The following is a 20,622-nucleotide window of genomic DNA, read 5'->3' on the forward strand; positions in this document are numbered from 1 at the left end:
TTCTGTGCTGAGAACCTGTTTAGACTTGGAGTGTTTCTGGAATTAAAGCAAACATGAAAAAAATACAATCCAAAAATATTAGGGTGGACATATTCAGGGAATAAGTCAGTTTACACTCTGAGAGTACCACAGCACCACGTGAACATTACTTGTAAAATACTATAAATGGGAGGCAATATAATGCCAATTCATAATGCAAAACAAAACAGCTGCAAGCCCTCAACAGAACTACTTTATTGCAGAAATATACTGAACCTGGTAACAGAGGGTTAACCTTCAGATATTATTTTATCATAAGCCTTGCAAATTTTAGTGAGATTTCTGTCTTCATTTCTGAGCTTACATGAGTCTCAGTGTTCACTGCTTTTAATAACCATGGATTCCTACACTTGTAGGAAGGTTATAGAAAAGCCTGGAAGTGTAACCTGAGTACATTCTAATGATTTAGAATGTTTTAAAATATGAACCAAAAGAAAATATTTTTTAACATCTCATGGTTTTGAGAACCCTGTGGAATTTTAGATCCATGAGGATAGAAACATTAGCATAATAATTTTTTGCAATGTACTACATGTCAAAATAGTTCCAGTCAAGGAAAGTTATTTTAAAACACTTAAAAATTATTATTTTTATCATACTAATATAATTTAGGAATCATATGAACTCAAACAATACTACGTGGAAAAATAATATTTCTTGAGCACATAAGCAGTTCTTCTGTTTTACCCATTAAAAACCATGAAGCAAAACAGAAAATGTAATACAAATAATTAAATGAACACCCACTATGGGAAGCCAAGATGCTATTCTTAAAGGGTTGGTGATTGGAAGTGGGGTAAATTGTTTTCCCACCTCAGAAAGTATTCCTTAAAACTAGTTTTATTTTTATATAGACATAAGCTTGAGACTTGAGGATGAGCAATACAGAAATATGTCTGGGAACAAAACTGAAGAGAGGTTATCCCACAGCTCCCAAGAGCAGTAAAGTAAAAGCAGACCTAAATGGAGCAAAAGGTCTTCAACCTGAGTTTCCCTCATTACTGTTAAATGCTCTGATCACCATCTATGTTTACCTGTGGTGGAAAAGGTCATGGATTCTTTAAATAATTAAACAGAGACATTGGGCCAGAAAATTAGAGGAGGTGATTCATTGGTCCAGTCATTAGGACAGTCAGCTTGGCTATAGATGACCTAGTTTGTATTACGACTCAGGCAGTCAATGAAGCCACTGAATCTGTAGCTCAAAACGAAGCACATGAGATAACAGTAGCTTTCTGGATGCCTCAGGAGGTAAACAACACTCACCACAGCAACTTGAGGAAGCCCAGGCTGAAAAGACAGCAGTGGAGTCACTCAGGCTTATTGCTCGGACATGGGAGACCAAGGTTTAAATACCACTTTGAATCCGAATTTGTAAGGGAGAGTTACCCATTTTTTTAAGGTGTCTTTTTCCCCCAGGTTACAATATGGTGTTGTTAGTTGTATTAATTCTGTCATAGAGAACATTTGAATCTGTTCACAAAAAACTTAGATTTAGTGACTTCATTTTCATGCTTTAAGAGAATGCTCTTTTCAGGCTTTAATGCAAGAAGTTCCATTGAAATCAGAAGCTTCTAGGAGTTACAGAGAAGGACACCAAACTTTAATGCAGCATTTAGTTGTGTTTTTTCTCATTACTGAACTAATAATGACTAAAAATCATAAATACATGTAAAAGAGGTAAAAACCCCATATTAATTGCATGAATTGAGAGAGTCCTAGTATAGAAGTTTGAAGCTAAACACAAGCATCCTAGAAAGGAAGGAAAAATAATCATAACACTTAATTGGAAAAAGTGCCTATGCAAGCATATCCAGACTATAATGATAACATTACTGTCAAAGTCAATAGTACAGCCGTGGATAGATCTAAACATAATACAACACAACAATCCAACAGACTTTTAAAAATTAATAAAGGTATAGCTACAAGATGCTCATATCTTGTTACTCCATATCTCTTAAAACTACATTATGGCATAAAAATTGGATAAAATATGAAACATTCATACAGTTAGTCAATTTTCCCAGTTACAAGCCTCTTCTTAATCGCTAATGCAAAAATTCAGAAGGGTGAATGACATCTTGCAGTGGAAGAAAGAAGGAAAAGAGCAACAAGGAGATCTTTCTTCTGAAAGCAGCACCTTTTTTGTTGGTTTCAGCAGAAGAAAAAGGAAATAAAACATATACACACAAATATAAATTGTAATATATGTATATCTGTATGTGTGCATATATACATATCTATGTTGAACTTTTTAGTGACAGAGACCAGAGCCAGAGACACTGAGAGGCTCCGAAGAGCAGTGGAGAGTTTGGAGCTCAGAGCAGCTGGATTCATCTGGTGATGGCAGAGCAACTCACCAGCAGTAAGGGCAAGTGATTACAGAAATCAAAACCCAGCCCTTACCAATATGCATCATAAGCAAACATCAGTGACCATGGGGAAGACTGATTCTTTCCTTGCCTGGACAGGGTCTTTATTAATATTAACTGGGAAGAGAACATTAATCTGTTTATTTAGGCTTGGGAACCAGCAACTAGAACAATGAATTGGGTCAGAGAGCATGAATCTGTTTATTTAAGCTTGCAAACATTGTACTACTACTGGAGCTTAAGTCTGGTATTATTATTAATGAAACAAAGTAAAGGTTTATGCATTCAAATAATATGACACTAAGCACAGTGGCAATTCCTGTGCTACCTCCTGCTGCTCAAAAAAAGATTTAACATGGACTTGTCATGAGATCTTTATCCAACTGTAAGGTTCTGTCAGCTCACAGTATGTTTTCTGCATCTAATACTGACGCTACTCTCAGTTTTTTCCATGCAAATGGAAAAGAAACATAATTACAGCATTAATTGCAGCCTTGTAGATTAATGGCAAAATAACAAAGCATGGAGCAATAGAGATAAAATCTGGGTAAGAGAGTTGAAAGCAAACCAGAATGATTTAGAAAGGCATGCTTGATTTCTCCTAGTCTAGAGATTCTCCTTGGAAAACGGAAGCCAAAACTGATTCTAAAGACTACTTTTATATTTCTTTTGATGGCTATTTAATGGAAAATACATAAGTGTCTGCTGGAGTATAGGCTAAGGCCAAGTTTTCCTTAGCCATTACAGTGAAATCATGTTCACATACAAGTTTTCACAGTTCAGTTAAACATTTTGCTCACATATTTTTTTTTCTATTTCTAAAATTAGAGAAGAACATTTTCAACAGAAGAGGCTGAGAATTCCTTTATTCTTTATCATTATAACCTACAGTTAAAGTGGTGATTTTTTCTGGAGATGGACGATGTAAGCTTGAATTTCCTGAGGCAGAGTAAACAACAGAACACATCTCCTCAGTCAATGCTTTATCCACTGAATTATTGTAAAAATGAGTAGGAATGATTTCCACTTGCAGTGCAACTTAGAGAGAATGTGATAGACAGCCTTGCATTTTGTACAGACCCAGGTGGCAGAGAAGGTTGTAGTATAGTCTGAGCCACTCAAGCCCCCAAGGTTCTCAAGGAAAGTACAAAGTTGTTCATTAGCTCTGATGAAACATAGCACAAATAAAAAGTAAGCTTCTCAGTGCTATTACTTTGACTGGTGTGTGTAACACAGTATGATATAGAAACCATCAAAAGCTCTATACAAAGTTAGATGTGACTGTTGGCAGGCTCAGTACAGCCATTTTATACTTAAGTTCTGAGCTGCAAACTTAAATATGCCAGAAAACTACTGTAAATAATATTTAATCATTATAAATGCTATCATGATGCTACAAAGCGATGTTTGAAGAGATGGATGCCAAAAGGCAGAAGTTCCAAACTCGATAGTATTGTGTACTGCTATAAGACCTTTCTGAGCATCTCCTTGATGGATGCTAGGCTATTTTGATAACAAGTTCAAAACTTGCTCTTTGTTGGAAACTCAAAAGCAACAACTATTGTGTCCCCTCTATCTTTAGCTGGAAATGAAACTCAGTATGGGTCTTCCAAATCAGTGGTAAACAGCTTTTAGTAATACTGCTTCTTTGCTGAAGAGGTGGACCTTGTTCCTACTTGCTAAACTTAAGAAGTTATAAAGAAACTATTTTAACTGCATATTGTTAATTTAAACTGAAAAAGGGCTTGGTGACAAAGGACTTACAGATTCACACTGTGAATCCAGAGATAGGACTAAGATTTATTTTTTTTTTTGTTTTTGGATCAAGATGCCCAGGAATCTTGTTGCAGGTTGTCTGCAGATGTAAATAGGTAACAGGTCATTCTGGTTGGAAAATTAAAGATGTACCAAAATGAATATCAGTCACACAGTTTGTTTGTGTGTCAGTGGTTACATAAGTTGTCATGCTGCAGCCAAGCTGGTTAAATAAGCCGTCCATTTTAAGCCTCAGTGGACTTGGATTTTCTACTTCAGTAATGCCTAGGTACCCAAGTGTAGCACTTAGGGTCAGTTATACAAGATTATAACAAAAAGATGGTTCATGAACCAGAGAATTAATAACTCAGTACAAAATAGGAGATATCAGTTAGACACAAGGATATGAAAATAAAAATATAAAAGAGGAAAAACTTGTGAGAATCATAAAGTCCTTTACACACACTTTTTACCCCTCTCTTGCCAAGATTTAGAAATTCCATCCCAGTTACACTACAGAAGCAAAATCTACCTCACATTTCTCTGGGCAAGTAAACTACTAAGCAGCAAATTTGTAAAAGAATGATCTTTGTTTCAGAGTTTGTAGAGGAGAATAAAATTATCCTCATACTGTTTCTGAGCAAACTGCCAGAAATTATCTTTTTAAAAAGAGTTCTGTTGCTCAAGGATGCACACGTAGATTTGTCTAAGCACTTCTCAGAAGATATTAGTATCAGTTTGCTTGTTCTTGCAGAAATTAAAGTAAGAGAAATGCAAAGAAGACTCAAATTGTTTCTTGGTGATTACTTTTTCATTTGCTTTATATTATTGTCAGTCTTTGCAAGAATTGTTTATTATTACGTATCAGTGAAGCCTTGAGAATCTGAATAGCTCTAAAGAAGACTAAATAGATACATAGTCTCTTGTTTAAAAAGCAAACTATAGAGTAATTTCTTTTAATATGATTAAAAGATAACATACTCAAAATTATAAATATAGTATGGATACATTAATATTGTTGATGATGTTGATGAATGTTTCATATGCTTATAAAAGACCAAGGTTTCAGACTAAAAAATTTATTCAGTGAGTATATTTTTATGGAGACTATAAAAGAATATAATTTCTCAGAATAAACACTGAATAGTCAAATATACAATTTCAAGCAAAAAGAAAGTTATGTATCATTAGGTGAGAGATGCACTCCATAGGCATTCCTACAGCCTAGAAGATCAGGATTGTCTCTGAACAGATAGACTGATCATGACTGTAGGTGTGTACATAGGTAGGCATTAAAAAGCTCTCTAAGAACTCTCTTAGGTGCAAAAAGGCAGGTTCAGGGGAGATAGCCATTCTGTTTCTCTAACACCTCTCTTTTGAAATCATCAGATCTCATGAATTCATTAAAGATTTAAAAAGTCCTCAATAGACTTGAAACAAAATATTATCTAGTTATATTCCATTTTCCTGTGAACTCAGTGACTCAGCTCTCACTGGGGTCAAAGACCTGCTTTAAAAAAAGCTTGTTCACAAGTATTCATGTTTCTTCTACTGACTTCTCAGGTCTTCATAAACATCTCTAAAGGAAAAGGACTGTTATGATCACATGGTTTCTAATAAACTCCCAATTTCCTGTTGGAAAGAAAATTTAACAGTAGCAGTAGAAACTTTTAAACTCCTAGATTTCACAAATATACACCCGTTGTTGCTTCGCCTCACATTTTTTTAAATTAAACTATGAAGCAACAAAATAGGTCAAGGTAAACTCAATATTAATTAAAATAATATTGCATTGACATATGTTTACAAGTAGATGTTTAAATGTGTTTTATGAAGGTTACAGAGTTTCTAACAAATGGCATGCTGAGTGGTCCCCTGTTGCTTATGGAGTTACAAAGGCATTCCCTATGACTGCATAATTTCTTTCAAGCCTCTTAAAGAATAGTACACATCTCCAGTTTAATATAAACAAGGGCCCTTCAACAGCAACATATAAAATACCTAGCTCTCTATTTGTTGAAATAATGGATAAGGTGAATCCAAATGTTTTGGTAAGATTTCTAGTTTCACAGAGAGAAATGTATTTCCCCATAAAATAAGTCATCTGCAACTATTAAACCAAATAAAATATAAAAGAAATAGAATAGCTCTTCAAAAGGCAGACTTTATTGTTCAGTTTGCAACAGGTTTAAGATATAATAAAAGTAGTCAAAGAGTTTTGAATTTCCTTTTTCTATCTGACTTTGCTTTTGGAAGCTTCCTAGCGACTACAGTGACTTCAGCCCTACCACCCTGACTACTCACCTAGATGTCTTTATGACTGATATATTTATTTATGTATGTTTATAAGAGAGGAGCAATTGAAACCCTTAGTCATTGTTGCAGGTAAGTTTCTGTTACAATCCTAGATTTGGCCCTCACAGTCTTTGAAGTTCCTTCTCTGTGTGTCCCACTCCCCCACCAAAAAAAATCAATCAAAAACAAACCCAAGAACAATCCTGAGATCCTGAGATATTCATATCTTTGTGTGTAGTCACTAAAATGAAATATTGCTAACATGCTTCAAAATAGAAGATGGTAAGCAAATTCTTGGTACACCTGTACTGAATTGTATCATGGAATATAATTGACTCACAGATTTAAAATGTGTATTATACATTTGACTTGTTGTTAAGGCTTCTTATAGTTGAAAATTGCAAATGACCAAACCAAGTCATACAACAAGGCAATATACATATCTTGACAATTTCTATCTAAATTGTTTGCCTGTCTATATAGGTAAAAAACCCTGGGGTTTAAGCCTGGATATTCAACATGGAAACAAAGACTTATGTAAACTTTGATAGGAAGAAATCTTGGCTTTAACTATTTTGACAATATTTTGTTCATTATCAATTGTTTCTCAAACTTCATTTCAAAAATCTCATTAAGCTATAAATAATTATATTTATGTTTCTGACAAGTGTTTATGACAGTTTTGAAGTGACCTTTTTAAGGAGTTTCTCAATGAAGTTTATATTTTTTCATAAAAGTAGCATAGATGTGACTGTTAGTATTAATCAGGAAAAGAGAGAACTCCCACAAGTGATTAACTATTTCCCAAACATTGTATAAAGGTAGCTAAAGAAAAATATTCAGAGAAAAACCTCTAAAACAAATATTCACAGAGTGTAGAGAGTGCAGATAATGAAGAACTGACCCAACAAGTGCCCTTGTCAATGCTAAATTGAAGGAGAGCAGGAGGGAAGCAAGTTATTTAGAATTTACTTAAGTAATGCTATGCTAGAGGAAATGTTTCAGACCATCAGGATTTCTTTATTTTCATGGGAGGATGTGTCCTCTGAAAACTCTCCTTGCTTCATGCAAGAGCATTCATCAGAGGTAAGTGTTGGGGCCAGCACTGTTCAACATCTCAGTGACATGGACTGTGGGATCGAGTGCACCCTCAGCAAATTTGCTGGTGACACCAAGCTGTGTGGTGTGGTTGACATGCTGGAGGGAAGGGATGCCATCCAGAGGGACCTTGAGAGGTGGGACAATGCAAACCTCATGAAGTTCAACAAAGCAAGGTCCTACATTGTAAAGTCCTGTGATTGTCCCTGGGTCATGACAATCACAGACACACCTACAGGTTGGTCAGAGAAGTGATTGAGAGCAGACCGTGGAAAGGACTTGGGAATTATGACTGATGAAAAACTCAACATGAACTAGCAATGTGTGGTCACAGCGCAGAAAGCTGGGCGGCATCAAAACCAGTGTGGCCAGCAGGTCAAGGGAGGGGATTTTCCCTTTCTGCTCTTCTTTAGTGAGACCCCACCTGGAGTACAACATATGGTTTATGTGCCCCCAACATAAGGACATGGAACTGATAGAACAAGTCCAGAGGAGGGCCAGTGTCATTGATAAAGGGACTGGAGCTCTTCTCCTAAGAAGACAGGATGAGAAAGTTGGGGCTGTTCAGCTTGGAGAAGTGAAAGTTGCATGGAGACCTCATAGCAACAATTCAGTATCTGAAGGAGACCCAGAGGGAAGCCGGAGAGGGACTCTTTGTTAGGAACTGTAATGTTAGGGCAAGCAATAATGGGTTCAGAGTGAAAGAAGGGAAATTTAGGTTAGATATATGGAAGAAATTCTTTACTGTGAGTGTGGTGAGGCACTGGAACAGGTTGCTCAGAGAAGTTGTGGATGTCCCATCCCTGGCACTGTTCAAGGACAGGATGGATGGGGCACTGAGCAACATGGTCCAGTAGGAGGTGTCCCTGCTCCTGACAGGGTGGTTGGGAATAGATGATCTTTCTGATTTTTTCCAACCCAAACCATCCGAGGATTTTGTGATTCTATGAAGTAACCACAATCCTTAGTCTCTGAGGTCTTTGAAACTGTGGTTGGCATCAAGTATCTCTCTCTACTTTTCTGCATTCAAAAATCTCTGCACTTTTTACAGATCAAAAATACTATATCCAGGGCTGTGTACTGCAAAATCTAACTGTAAAATTATGTTAAATAGACCTGAAAATGGGGTGAAAATCAACATCCAACTGATGACGCATTGATTCATGGAAATTTTATTTTCACCTAGCAGTAATTATCCCTTTGTCCTTTTGTTCATTCTATAAAAAATATACTTTCACAGGAAGATAAGTGTACATGGCATGCTAACATCTGAAACTGGTTGTAGATTTAATGTATCTTCATTAGATGTGTTGACATCTTACCGTAAAATTGAGATTAAATATTTCATTTCACTTCTCGTGTCAACAGAGTGATAGCTCAATGACATGATTTCTGGACCCAAATACACTTTTTCACAGAGGTTGTGAGCTTCCTCACCTCTCACAGATCAAGTGGGGTTACCCTGTTTTTAGATCCACCTCAGTGGGGTGCAGAGTTCATCCCCTACAGCCTGAAAAAGAACATTGCTATCTGACTGTAGAAATGACAACAAGAAACAATGGGCCAGCTGTGGAAGCCATAAAAATAAAAATGTAATAGTTAAACCAGTGTCCTATTTCCAGGACATTTGGTGAAGACCGTAGGAAAACTACATTCATATACTGATATTTCTTCAAGGTTCCTTTTCCACCTCTAGCAGTTATTGGTTTAGAGAACTTCTATCAAAAAGATGCTGTGTCCTGACTCTTGGAAGGTAATCTGGATTTTTATGACAGGTATTATTGAATTATATACCAACTTTATTGGACTTACATGTCTCTTCTTCAGATCATAAGATGACAGGAGTGTTCAGATCAAATCCACGTAGACTATCTGCCTGGGTTCAATGATATCAATCACAGAATATGGAAATGTCTCATGCCTCAAGCATCCTACCAGTTTCTGGGCTATTTTAGGAGATGAGAATCACTTTCTTCTGGGGGTTCCCACTGAATGAAATGTAAATCTGCACTCACTCTAGAGGAATTAATTTCCCTAAAGATTTTCAGTGTACCTTAGAAGGCTATGAGTAATTGTGCAACACTTCATTTTTGTCATCAGCTGCTTTGGTGAAAGACTTTCTTTTTATACAGATGGTATAGAGAAAAAAAGAAAAAGGAAAAAAAAAAGCAAGGAAAAAAACAGAAAACCCAAACCATAGAAAGAACAAGGACAGCAAATGGTTCTACAGTGCATGAACTGTTGTACCTTTGTATATTGGAGAGAAATGGATGTGGAATATCCCTACAGACTTTCTGTACTCTGCAGGGATATTTCACAGGTTACTGCTATTCTTATGAGCTTTTTAGATTAGTAGACACTGAGATCCTGCTTGTGATGTCTTCTTTGGAGATGCTATTGTGCATATATATGCTAAGCAATCATTGAATGGCTTTATATGCACTCTTTCCCTGACAGCCACATCCCAGGAGCAATTCCCAATCATCTATAAGGTGTATCTCAATGCCATCTTGAGTACAGTTATGTGAATTCTGGGCCAAAGGTATACAGATGTCTATGCACTTGCCTTTAAACCCATTAGGTGATACATGTGCATTACGATTACAGATGACTAAGAGATTAAGAGATAACCTGACCTTGGTAGCCAGCAAAAGAGTGGACTACTAGTGTGACAGCTGTTTGAGGATTCAGCATCCACAGCATTATAATGAACACAGATCATATCTCAGGGTACTTTCAAAGAAGGATAAACAATCTATAATAAAATGACATGTTATTTACACCAGAGGGAAAGCAAAAACCAGATTCAAGGCAGCTTGACATGATGTAATTCCAGTTAATCCACAGCAAATGTTGCATATAAAGAAATTCTGACTTCCCTTCAATATGAGATTTCATGTTCTTTGGCCTATTACAATAAACTATTCAAATCCAGCATGAATAATCCATCGTTGATTAAATCAGTCTACATTTTGAACTCTTAAATTTAATTCTATACTAGACTTAATTGGGTTTTGGAATTGTGTACTGGATTTGTCTTTGATTTGCAGAGGAAGGAGGAAAGAGTACTTCATAGCACTCAGTGAAGGAGAGATGAGTACTACTTGAGAGAGGCTAATGAAATTTCTCCTCAAACCAGACTGTGGCTTTTCAGAAGTGTCCCCTTTCTCAGGTGTTCCTTCTTCCACTCTCTTTCTGTTTGCTGTGTTCTTCTGCAGAAGGAAAAGACACACAGGTTACTTCATCATGGCGAGGCTTCGTGAATGAAGATTTGGGAAGGCTCTATCCACATTTGCTACAGGCGCGCTGGTGGCTTTTGAGGCCAATACGTGACAGACATATCCGATTGCAAAAGGCGCAGCAGAAAGACTCCTTAGATGGTGTATTCTGCAATACACGATTCTTTCTGCGTTGCCTTTTTTCCTCGAGAGTGATCCTGCGTGTGTTCTCAAAGGAGACAGCAGCGTTATAGATGGTGTGTCTCCAGGCCTCCCGATTGGAGGCCAGAGTAGACCAGTTATGGTGATCAATATGGCCAAGGCTGAGATGTTGTTTCAGGGAGTCCTTGTATCTTTTCTTCGGGGCTCCTCTCATGCGGCAGCCAGTGGCAAGTTCACCATAAAGTAGGATCTTAGGGAGGCGGTGGTCCTTCATCCTTGAGACGTGCCCTGCCCATCGCAGCTGCATTCTCAGTAACATGGCCTCAATACTTGTGACAGCTGCTTGTTCTAGAACAGATGTATTGGTCACGTAATCTGACCAGTGGATGTTTAAGATTGAACGGAGGCAGCGTTGATGGAAGAACACAGGTTACTTAAGACAACTCAAAGTGACAGATTGCACCTGAGTCCCTGCCTGCACTTGTGGCACAGCAGTACAACCTCACATCTTTCTCTGAACACTGGCAGGCAATCACAGGTTTACTACAGCAAAGTAGCCACCTTGTGTCACAAGAAAGAAAAATGTCTGCACTTTAATAGGTTCAAGCCTTGGTTTCCAGAGGAGCTGATTATAAGCTTAGGATTCAGGTGTTACTTTAGGGTTCTGCTAAATTTTCTCTGTTACTGAGTTACTAAAAACTATGTTTTCTGCAGAAACAGTTCCTTTCTATGCAAATAAATCCTAGACTTTATTCCCAGTGCTTATTTTCTCCACTTCCATCCCATACCTGAGTGCTGCTGAAATCTTATAATAATCAAGAGCAATGTTAATTCTGCTCCTAGCCGTCTTTTGTCTTTTCTTTTGACTGAAAGGCTTTCCAAGACCTCAACAGCCTGAAAAGGGAAAAAAGAAAAAAAAAAAAAGATTTACAAAAAGGTTACAGAAATTGTCAATCAAAAAGAGTTTCATTTTCTGAACTTCAAAGTACCTGATTTATACTTTTCTTTCAGAAGGTACCTCCATTAGTCTCCATTGTTTCAGCAGAATAAAATAGGAGTAAGAGCCTTTAGAACACATTATACCAAGCTGAACCCCAGCTGAAGCTTCTGGTTTTACCTGTCAAATTTAGTCCAGTTCTTTTATAGAACCTGTTCAGAAAATTCTCAAAGTTTATCCAGGAATGAGTTAACAACTTTGTAATCCAGCTGAAGGTCCTAGCACTAATTCCAGAGGAAAAGGCTACTCATTTAAAATATAACAAAATGGAACTATACTTTTATTTTGCAAATATTGAATGCACAGCCACACTTTGCTTCAAACTATAGTTTAGGTCCATAGTTTGTAAATGAATATTGAACTTCCAAACCAGACCTTTTGCTGTCTACTCATTACTTCTACAATACAGTACTTTGCAGTTCCTGTCTGTGAAATTTCCTTTTATTAATGTACAAACAAAACATGATGAATTAAACATGCTATTGCATGTATTTTTTGGCAAGCATGAAAGATGAGGTAATTGAAGATGGTTATTATTTCCAGCTGTACTGTGCTAGCACATAGTGACATTTAAATAATAAGAGAGAGAGTAAAATAGGTGTCATGGTTTTAACAATACTACCCTCTAAGCGTCCCAACTCACTAATTTGTACTCATTATTTTGGATTATACCATTGTCACACAGAGCTGTGTCTCAGACTATTTAAATAATTTCTGATATATTAAAAAAAACCAATAACAACAACAAAAAAAACCCCAAAACCAAAAAAAACCACCAAAACAAACAAACAAACAACCCTGAAACCACTGGAAAATGCTGCAATAACTAGATTTTTTATTGTAGCTAGATATTGGAACCTAGACAAGTCATGTCATCTCTGAGACATTAAAAATTGCTTCTAGGAAAAATTGAATATCTTACTCTTTGTTAAAGACTAGATTAATTGTAGGAAAGTAACTCATCTTTATTATTCTGAAATCTGCAATAAACATAGAATTTTTTGTAGAATGCTATCTAGTAAAAGGAGTTGTCAAGGTTAGCCACACATTCTTCTGATTAACCTTAAGTTCAAGATCATTTTCAATAAGAAATTATTGTTTCTATCTTGATCTGTTGTTTAGCACTCTGTTGCAAGCTGCCTTTTACCTGGTACATTTCTTCTCAAAAATTATAGTTTTTATTACTCAATCCATGTAGACAGTAGCCAAACATAAAGTAGGGAATGGTGCTGTTTCAGCTAACCAGTCCAGTGCTTGAATCATGAACTGGCTGGCTGTGTGAGGAGCAAAAGGCTGGTTTAATTCCCGTGTTCTTACTGTAATTCTATAGAATTAGCCACCGAATAGAACTGTAAAGATCTATGGTTGACTGCCATGTGTACATTAATTTTCCATCTGAAAAATAAAACCAGCAAATACTTGGCTTCTTTGAAGTCAACGACTGCTACACACGAAAATGGAGAGTACGGACTGTCAGGCCCTTGTTTCAGTAAATTTGGAAAAAACTCTAGGGTGTACATGTATTTTTTATCTTTGCTTTGTAGAGGTTCTCTTCCTAACATGCAGCCCATGGAAATCATAGCATTTTTGTTAAGCACGGTTGGTTCTCCCAAGTTTGCACACCCTTCAATTAATTTATCCTGGGAGGACAGGACAAAATTGTCTTCTTCAGTGCATTCACAGGTACAATGTTGTCCTCACCAGCACTCTGGTTTATCCCTCCAGTTCCACACTTACCATAGAATTGCTGAAACAAAGAACCAAAGTTTATCAATTAACTGTAAAATCTTGTTTAAGACCTCATTTCATAAACACTGAACTGTGATTCTTAAAGAATGTGAACAATTCACAGCTGACAGAAATTAATACCAATGTAAAGTGATACCATTATGAATTAAATTCTCCATAAGATATTAAATGGCATCTATTTTGTTTATGATGTAGAAAAATCTGACATTAAAACAGTCTTGTGGAGTAGCACTGCATTTCCCTTGAATTGTGTTGCAGATAAAAAAACCAAGGAGATGTAGAAAAAAAAATCAAACGAAGTTCATTAATGGTACAATCTATTCCACTACTTCATTAACACAATTCCCAAAATGGTTATTAATATCAAGAAAAAACAAACTGCTCATCTTGCATCCCCAAAAGTGAAATATAAACAAAAAGAAAATACTGAAGACTGGACTACATCTTCAGTGATTCTCTTACAAGCAATTTGGTCATATACACATAGTCTGAGAGTTCAGGACCAGCAACTTATGTGGTCGCCTACTCCCTCTTCAATGACATCACTAGATCATACATTTCATTCTCTTACCATTGTGCTGAGTCTCAGTAACCTGCTCTTGACCAAAACACATCTCCTAAATATGTATCTGACCTCATCCCAAAATCTGGGAATTAACTACATCCATCTGATTATAGTTTTAAGGCACTAATTTCAATTCACTATTAAAAATATATCTTATTTCCTATTTAAATTTGTCCGGTCTCAGGTTCTTTGTGTCGAACCTTGTCATTCCTTTCTTAAAAGTCTAGTTCTATGACTGTAATTTCTCCATATAAAAACACTTAGAGACTGTAAGCAACTCAATGAGAGGGGGGTTTTTTGGTGTCCTTAACACACTGAGCTGAGTGTGTTAAGTCTCCTGATAAGCTTTCCACTCATTCAGTCACACAAAGGCTAATTCCAGTCTCCTACTAATTTTGTTTCAACACCCTTTTTTGAATGTATACACTAAAGTATAAACAGCATTTCAGCATCAGCAGTTCTGTAGGAGTACCATATGCATGACTTGGAATACCCAGTTCTTTCTGAATTAAATGGAATTTTCAAATATTCTTTAGAACCAGAAGAGTAAGATTAGTTCTTTGAAAAACAAAGGCCACCACTTTGGATTAGTATAACTTCAGAACCTTGTGTTTCAGTTTTATAAAATATATTGCGTGAAAATAATATATGGTGATGCCAAATTAATTCATTAAAATCTTCAGAACTCAGGTATGAAATTATGATAACCTTGGTGAATTACGAGAGATTACATATACATTTAACTTTTGATGAGAGGCACTAGTGGAAAAGGTAGCACATCCCGTAGTAAACATGCCTCACTTTTAGATTCTGTGCGAAATCTGCAGCAGGTACATTTGACATATCTGTGTGTTTCACAATTCTTATAAGTATTTGTGTAGATGACAGTAGAGATGAGTCTTGGTCTACAAAAGCTGACTTATTTTCAAAGTGTATCATATGTTACTTTTGTCCTTTTTGACAAATTTATTTTCACACATCATTGATCTAAAGTTGCTAACAAGGACTGTAAGCTCTATGCTGCCACTGAAACAAAAAGAAAAATGAAAAAAAAAAAATTGCTTTGGTTATCATCTACTTGTATATGATACAAATGTGAGAACAGATTTAACAAGACTCTTTTCATTGTGATTTGGTTCATCAGGTTTCCCAAAGTAAGCAAGTGCTAACGCACTGAGCTGAAAAGCAGAGTTTTACTGACATACTTACCACTGCAAATGTCCAATTATTGACTTAGAAGCTGAAATATAACTATTTTCAGGATCTTCTCTTTCATTTGGTCCAATTAGGCTCTCTTACTTAAGTTAGTGCTATAGATCTGAACCACCACTCTGGTATCAATCACCAATATGATGGACTGGTAGATTCATTCCTTTTATTAGATTTTTAGGCAAAAAAATGCTGCTCATGAGCGATTATTAAAGTTTATGCCCTGAATTTCATGTGACTAATTTAAAGGTCATACTTGTTAACTGTTGCAAATTTTTGCCTATGGAACCTTTGACATTATAAAATGAAATTTAATATTATAACACTCTAAAATTCCTTCAGCCAATGGATTTTGTTTCATATGATGTGGCATTTCACATCTTGAAAGCATGGCATTCCACCCCTATTCTTAAGGAAAAAAACAGAAGTATATTTTGATTATGCTGACACCTGTAATGTCTAATTGTAAATGAGCAAGTTGTAATCAGAACTGAAAAGGACATGATACTTCTTTTTTGTCATTATCACTTGGAAGAATAGGAAGAAATTAACTGACATTCCAGCAGAAATAGACAGTATTTTTTCTCTGGCAACACATGTACAGCTTGCTTGAGAAGAGGTGAACACGCTACTCTGGTATTCCCAGTTCACATTATTAAGTAGTCTTGATATTTTGATTTCTTTCTTTAAAATCTCTTAGCTTGATACTGTTCTGTAGGATTACAGGAATCAAACATCATATAACCCTAAGGTTGTGGTTTCCCTTTGGTGTGCTATCAGTCCTGCGTGTTTGCAAAAACTTTTACTGTGTAAAAAAAACAAAGGCTGTTACAGTAGGCTTAAATTTGCTACAGTTCCTTATTTCCAGTCAAAAGATTTTAAGGATGAGAAAACTGCAGGCTTTTGAAATTACTGTAACAGGTGTTTTATCACCACAAAATGTCTTCTTCTCTGAAACCACATTTGTAAAACTTTGGCTTTTTAATCCTTGAAAATTATGCTAGCGGAGATTATATAGTGAAACATACAGGATAGTGTTTGACTGGAAGGTTCCACTGTCACTGTTGTGTCATGAGATTGTAGCCAATCATGGCTAAAATCTGAGACATATTCCTTCTACTCACACTCTTGTATTTTGTGTTCTAGCTAGTGTGCTAGTAATAATACAGTAATATCTTTTAGATGACATGTTAAATCAAAGTTTTCCAGAGATTAGCGATTACATGGTACATTTTGAAAAAGAGAAGTACAATAAATCTAGTGTTCTGACATATTTCTTCAGTAGTCTTCATAACCTTCCCTCATGGAAGGGTATGGTCTCTTTGGAAAGGAGTGTTCATGCTCAAAGAGATGTCCTGCTCAAAAAGCTGCTAAAAGATTAATGGATATCTAATGCTCTAGGACACACTGAAATATGCCATTTTTGGAATGCCACAGTTTCACGGTTGCATTAAAGCATAATTTTATTTCTGTGCTCAGCCTACAAATTGCACATGGCTCTGTTTTTCAGCGGTTTACTGAAACACTGGCAATTTGAAATATAGTGCTATGGCCACAAATTACACATGAAATACATAAACTGCATATTTACAAAAAATTGAAATGAAGGTTTGCATAGACTGAAGGCTGCAAGATTGATTTGGGAATTCTAGCCAAAGAAAATTATTTCCTTTGTGACACAGTTGTTGCTTCCTGTAAAAATGCTGCTGAAAAAAAAAAAAAGATAAAAAATCAACTAATCAACCAAAAAAACCACAAATACAAAACCACAAACAAACAACAATAACGAAGCAGCACTGGAATGTTTGAGCTCAGGAAATGTATTGATAATGTTAATTTTGTTTTTGTACAGTATACAGTTGTAGCAATTGAATAATATGTTTTCCAGTTGAACATACATCTTAAAGGATAAAAAAAAAATAATTCTGTGAAAATATTGCCAGTTCTCAAATATAAAGATGGGGGTTTTGCCTTTGAAAAATTAGCTGTCTTTATCACATTGTCTTTATCATCAAAACATAACTTACTCTGAAACAGAGGAAGAAATGTAGATGTTGATTTTCCTGAGTGTTACCAACCAGCCTATTATTTTTTTTTTTTTAATTACAGGTGAAAATTCACAGTCATATTTATATCACTCAAGAAGATATTCTAACAAGGTTTTCTAGCAATTTTTAGGTGCACGGGATGCATTTTGGAATGGGATACATTACGTAATTATCTTTCAGGTATGCATTTCCCAGAGGTTACAGTGGAGTGTCTTTCAAACTGTTGCAAATCAAAGTATTGTTGTCATTCTGACTTATGATTTACCTTTTTTTTTTGTCAGCCTCTGTGGAGGTCTATGAAGATACTAGATGGAGTAATTTGCAGAACCAGAGTCCCTAAGTCCTTTTCGTTGTTATGCAGTGGCGATAGAGTCATTCCCCCTTGAGAGTTTCTGAAGAAGGTAGTCTTCTGGGAACTGACTTTAGAACAAGACTGTTAAAATATCATCAGCAGTTCTGAACTGTTCCTAGATACAAAGCATGTTAAACAGATAATAGTTTTATTATTCCGTTCAGTTTTCTATCTTCCATTCTCTATGCATGCAGATAACCTCACATTATTTTAATGACATATAGGGCCCACACTATGCTTGATGTCAAAGGGAGTGCTACAGAATTTTCTAAGAGCTTAGCTCCCTTGATAATGGGCACAAGGAAGCTACATGTACATAATAGAATGACCATAGTGAGCAAATTCCAGTCTTTGCTCTACTAGCATAAATCCCAAGTAAATTTCCTAAATTAAATAGTTATAGAAAGTTCAGAATTAATCAAGGTCAAGTAGTGGTAGTTTAAAACACTAGAAGTAGTTTAAAACCTGTCTCTGTGAGAAATTTGGCTCCATCACAAATTTTGGCTAAGATGCAAACAGATGGCAGGATTTGGAGATCCAAATCAGTGAACAACTGGCAGCAAGGAATAAAGGTTGTACTGTGAATGTGACCAGCAGGTTCTTGGATTCTGCTTAGCCAAACTATTTCCCCCTTCTTTCTGCACCGTAAAATCTAATGCAGTGGTCATTGCAGGGGCTCCAAAGCAATCCAGACTAAGAAAGCAGCAACTATCCACTGGAGGTAAAAAGGTGAGGGTGCCTTTAAGGGTCACTCTGTCATCTAGACCCACCTATCCCCATGCTCTGTGCAAATTGAAGCCATAAACTGATTTTTGTGGAAGAATTTGTAAAATGCATACCCTCTTTTTCATTCCAGCTCTAGGACTTCCTGATACAGATGTGTTTTCTACAGATACCCTTTTTTCCCCGCAGTCTGTGATTAAGTCCATGTTTGGGAGATTTCTTTCAAGGGAAATGGACTATATGAGGTCACATTATGCCATATTATCTCATAAAATGAAAGGACCTATGCTTACAGGACAGCTTTTATAAAAACAAACAAACAATCAAACAAGTGAACAAACGAACTACAAATAACATATAAGAGCCTCTGGAAAGCAAATTACTCCATTCCCAGGAGTTTCCTATATACCCTGCTTTCAACCCCTGGTAACGTGGTTACCATAAATAATGCCATTTTATGAGGCAAGCAGCCATTCTCTATGACTGAGTGAGTTACGTATTGGTTCCCTTTCCTTCATTATCAGTTCCTGAAGATCCTGTGAACCAAGTAGACAAACCAAACAGATTTCTTCTTCCCCTCCCTATCAGTCTGGGTGCCAGGCTGTTTACGCCCTTCCTCAGCAGCCTTGGAGTTCCCAGGTGCTCAGTCAGCCTGGTGGTGGTGGTGGCCTGACACAACACAGAGAAGTGCAACAGTAGCCAGAACACTCTTGAGTAAAATCAAACAGTTACAAGTCGTAAGTGGGGAACCTGGACTAAAGCTGCTGCTGAACAGTGAGATTCAAAACCTCACAATGGCCAGAGACAATGCCGCTGTTCTCTCTTTCCTCCTAAGTGTAGTTTATGACTTTCAAGTCTACATTATGATTGTTATATAGATACAGTAAACCATCTGACACATCCTGCAGAGGGTCCAGGTGATTAATAATCATAATGTGTTAAAAATGCTATATTACACTATTTATTATTGTATTATATCGATTCTGCTCATAGACATCCTGTGCTATTCTAATCATAAATTCTGTCCTATACTAATCATGATATCCTGTTAAGAAATTAAAGCTTTAATTGTAACTATGAATTAATGTCTTCATCCTTCTTCTAAGGATCCCTAAAGGAACACATCTGTCCCCTCAGTGTCTGATGACACCAAAGCTGTGGAATTTCCAGCTGGTAATACAAGAGCAAAATCAAAGAGCTATTTCCTCATCAAAAAAGAAATTCTACAGGAGTCATGTTTCACAAGTAGAATCCAGAAAAACATCACAAAACAGTCAATTCCCTGCAGCAAAAAGACCCTGTTCCCTGGAGATTCCCATTATACTTAATTTTGGATGTGGGGTGGGATACAGTAGCTCATCCCAGGCTCTTTCTGACTACATGCTTGGTGAAAAAGCTCAGACATTCACTGTCTTTATAACAAACTGTGTTTCCACACAAAGCAGAACTGTTACACAAGGCAGCAAGACACTGTGGCATATTTTAACAGCCTCATTGATCTGGACTATTAGTAGCCAGGCCTGCTAGAGATGTTCTTTTCCTACAACAAACACAACTTGTGAAACTGACCATCCCTTTTCTGGTCAGGTGATACATTTCCCCCAAAACACATATCCAGAGAAAGAAGCAGTATGATGTATAGGGATTAATGCAAGTTTGGAAACAATTTCAAAGAAGGAGAAAACATGATTTGGCTCTTTCTAAACTTTAAAGGAAGAAACAGGAGATTTGTCAGCTGTAGTAGAATTGATACAGCAAAATGCTTGCTCAAATAATTCCCCATTGGGAAGGACAGAGGGGGGAAAATGATAAACAGATGACCAGAAACTTTGATGCAACTATAAAACTCTCTTCAACCTTTAATGTCCTACAGAATGTGTATCTATTCCACTGAAATAATATACAGTACTACAGGTCTACTTTTGGTCTTGCACATATTAAAGTCATGTGTGCTGTTAATAGTGCCATTTTTTCAAGATGCTGTCCTTAAGATACCAAACCAGTAATCATTTGGGCTGGTAGTACTTTGTCATCTAA

Source organism: Lepidothrix coronata, unplaced genomic scaffold (assembly GCF_001604755.1).
Source record: "Lepidothrix coronata isolate B3197 unplaced genomic scaffold, Lepidothrix_coronata-1.0 Scaffold31, whole genome shotgun sequence".
NCBI classification, from domain to species: Eukaryota; Metazoa; Chordata; class Aves; order Passeriformes; family Pipridae; genus Lepidothrix; species Lepidothrix coronata.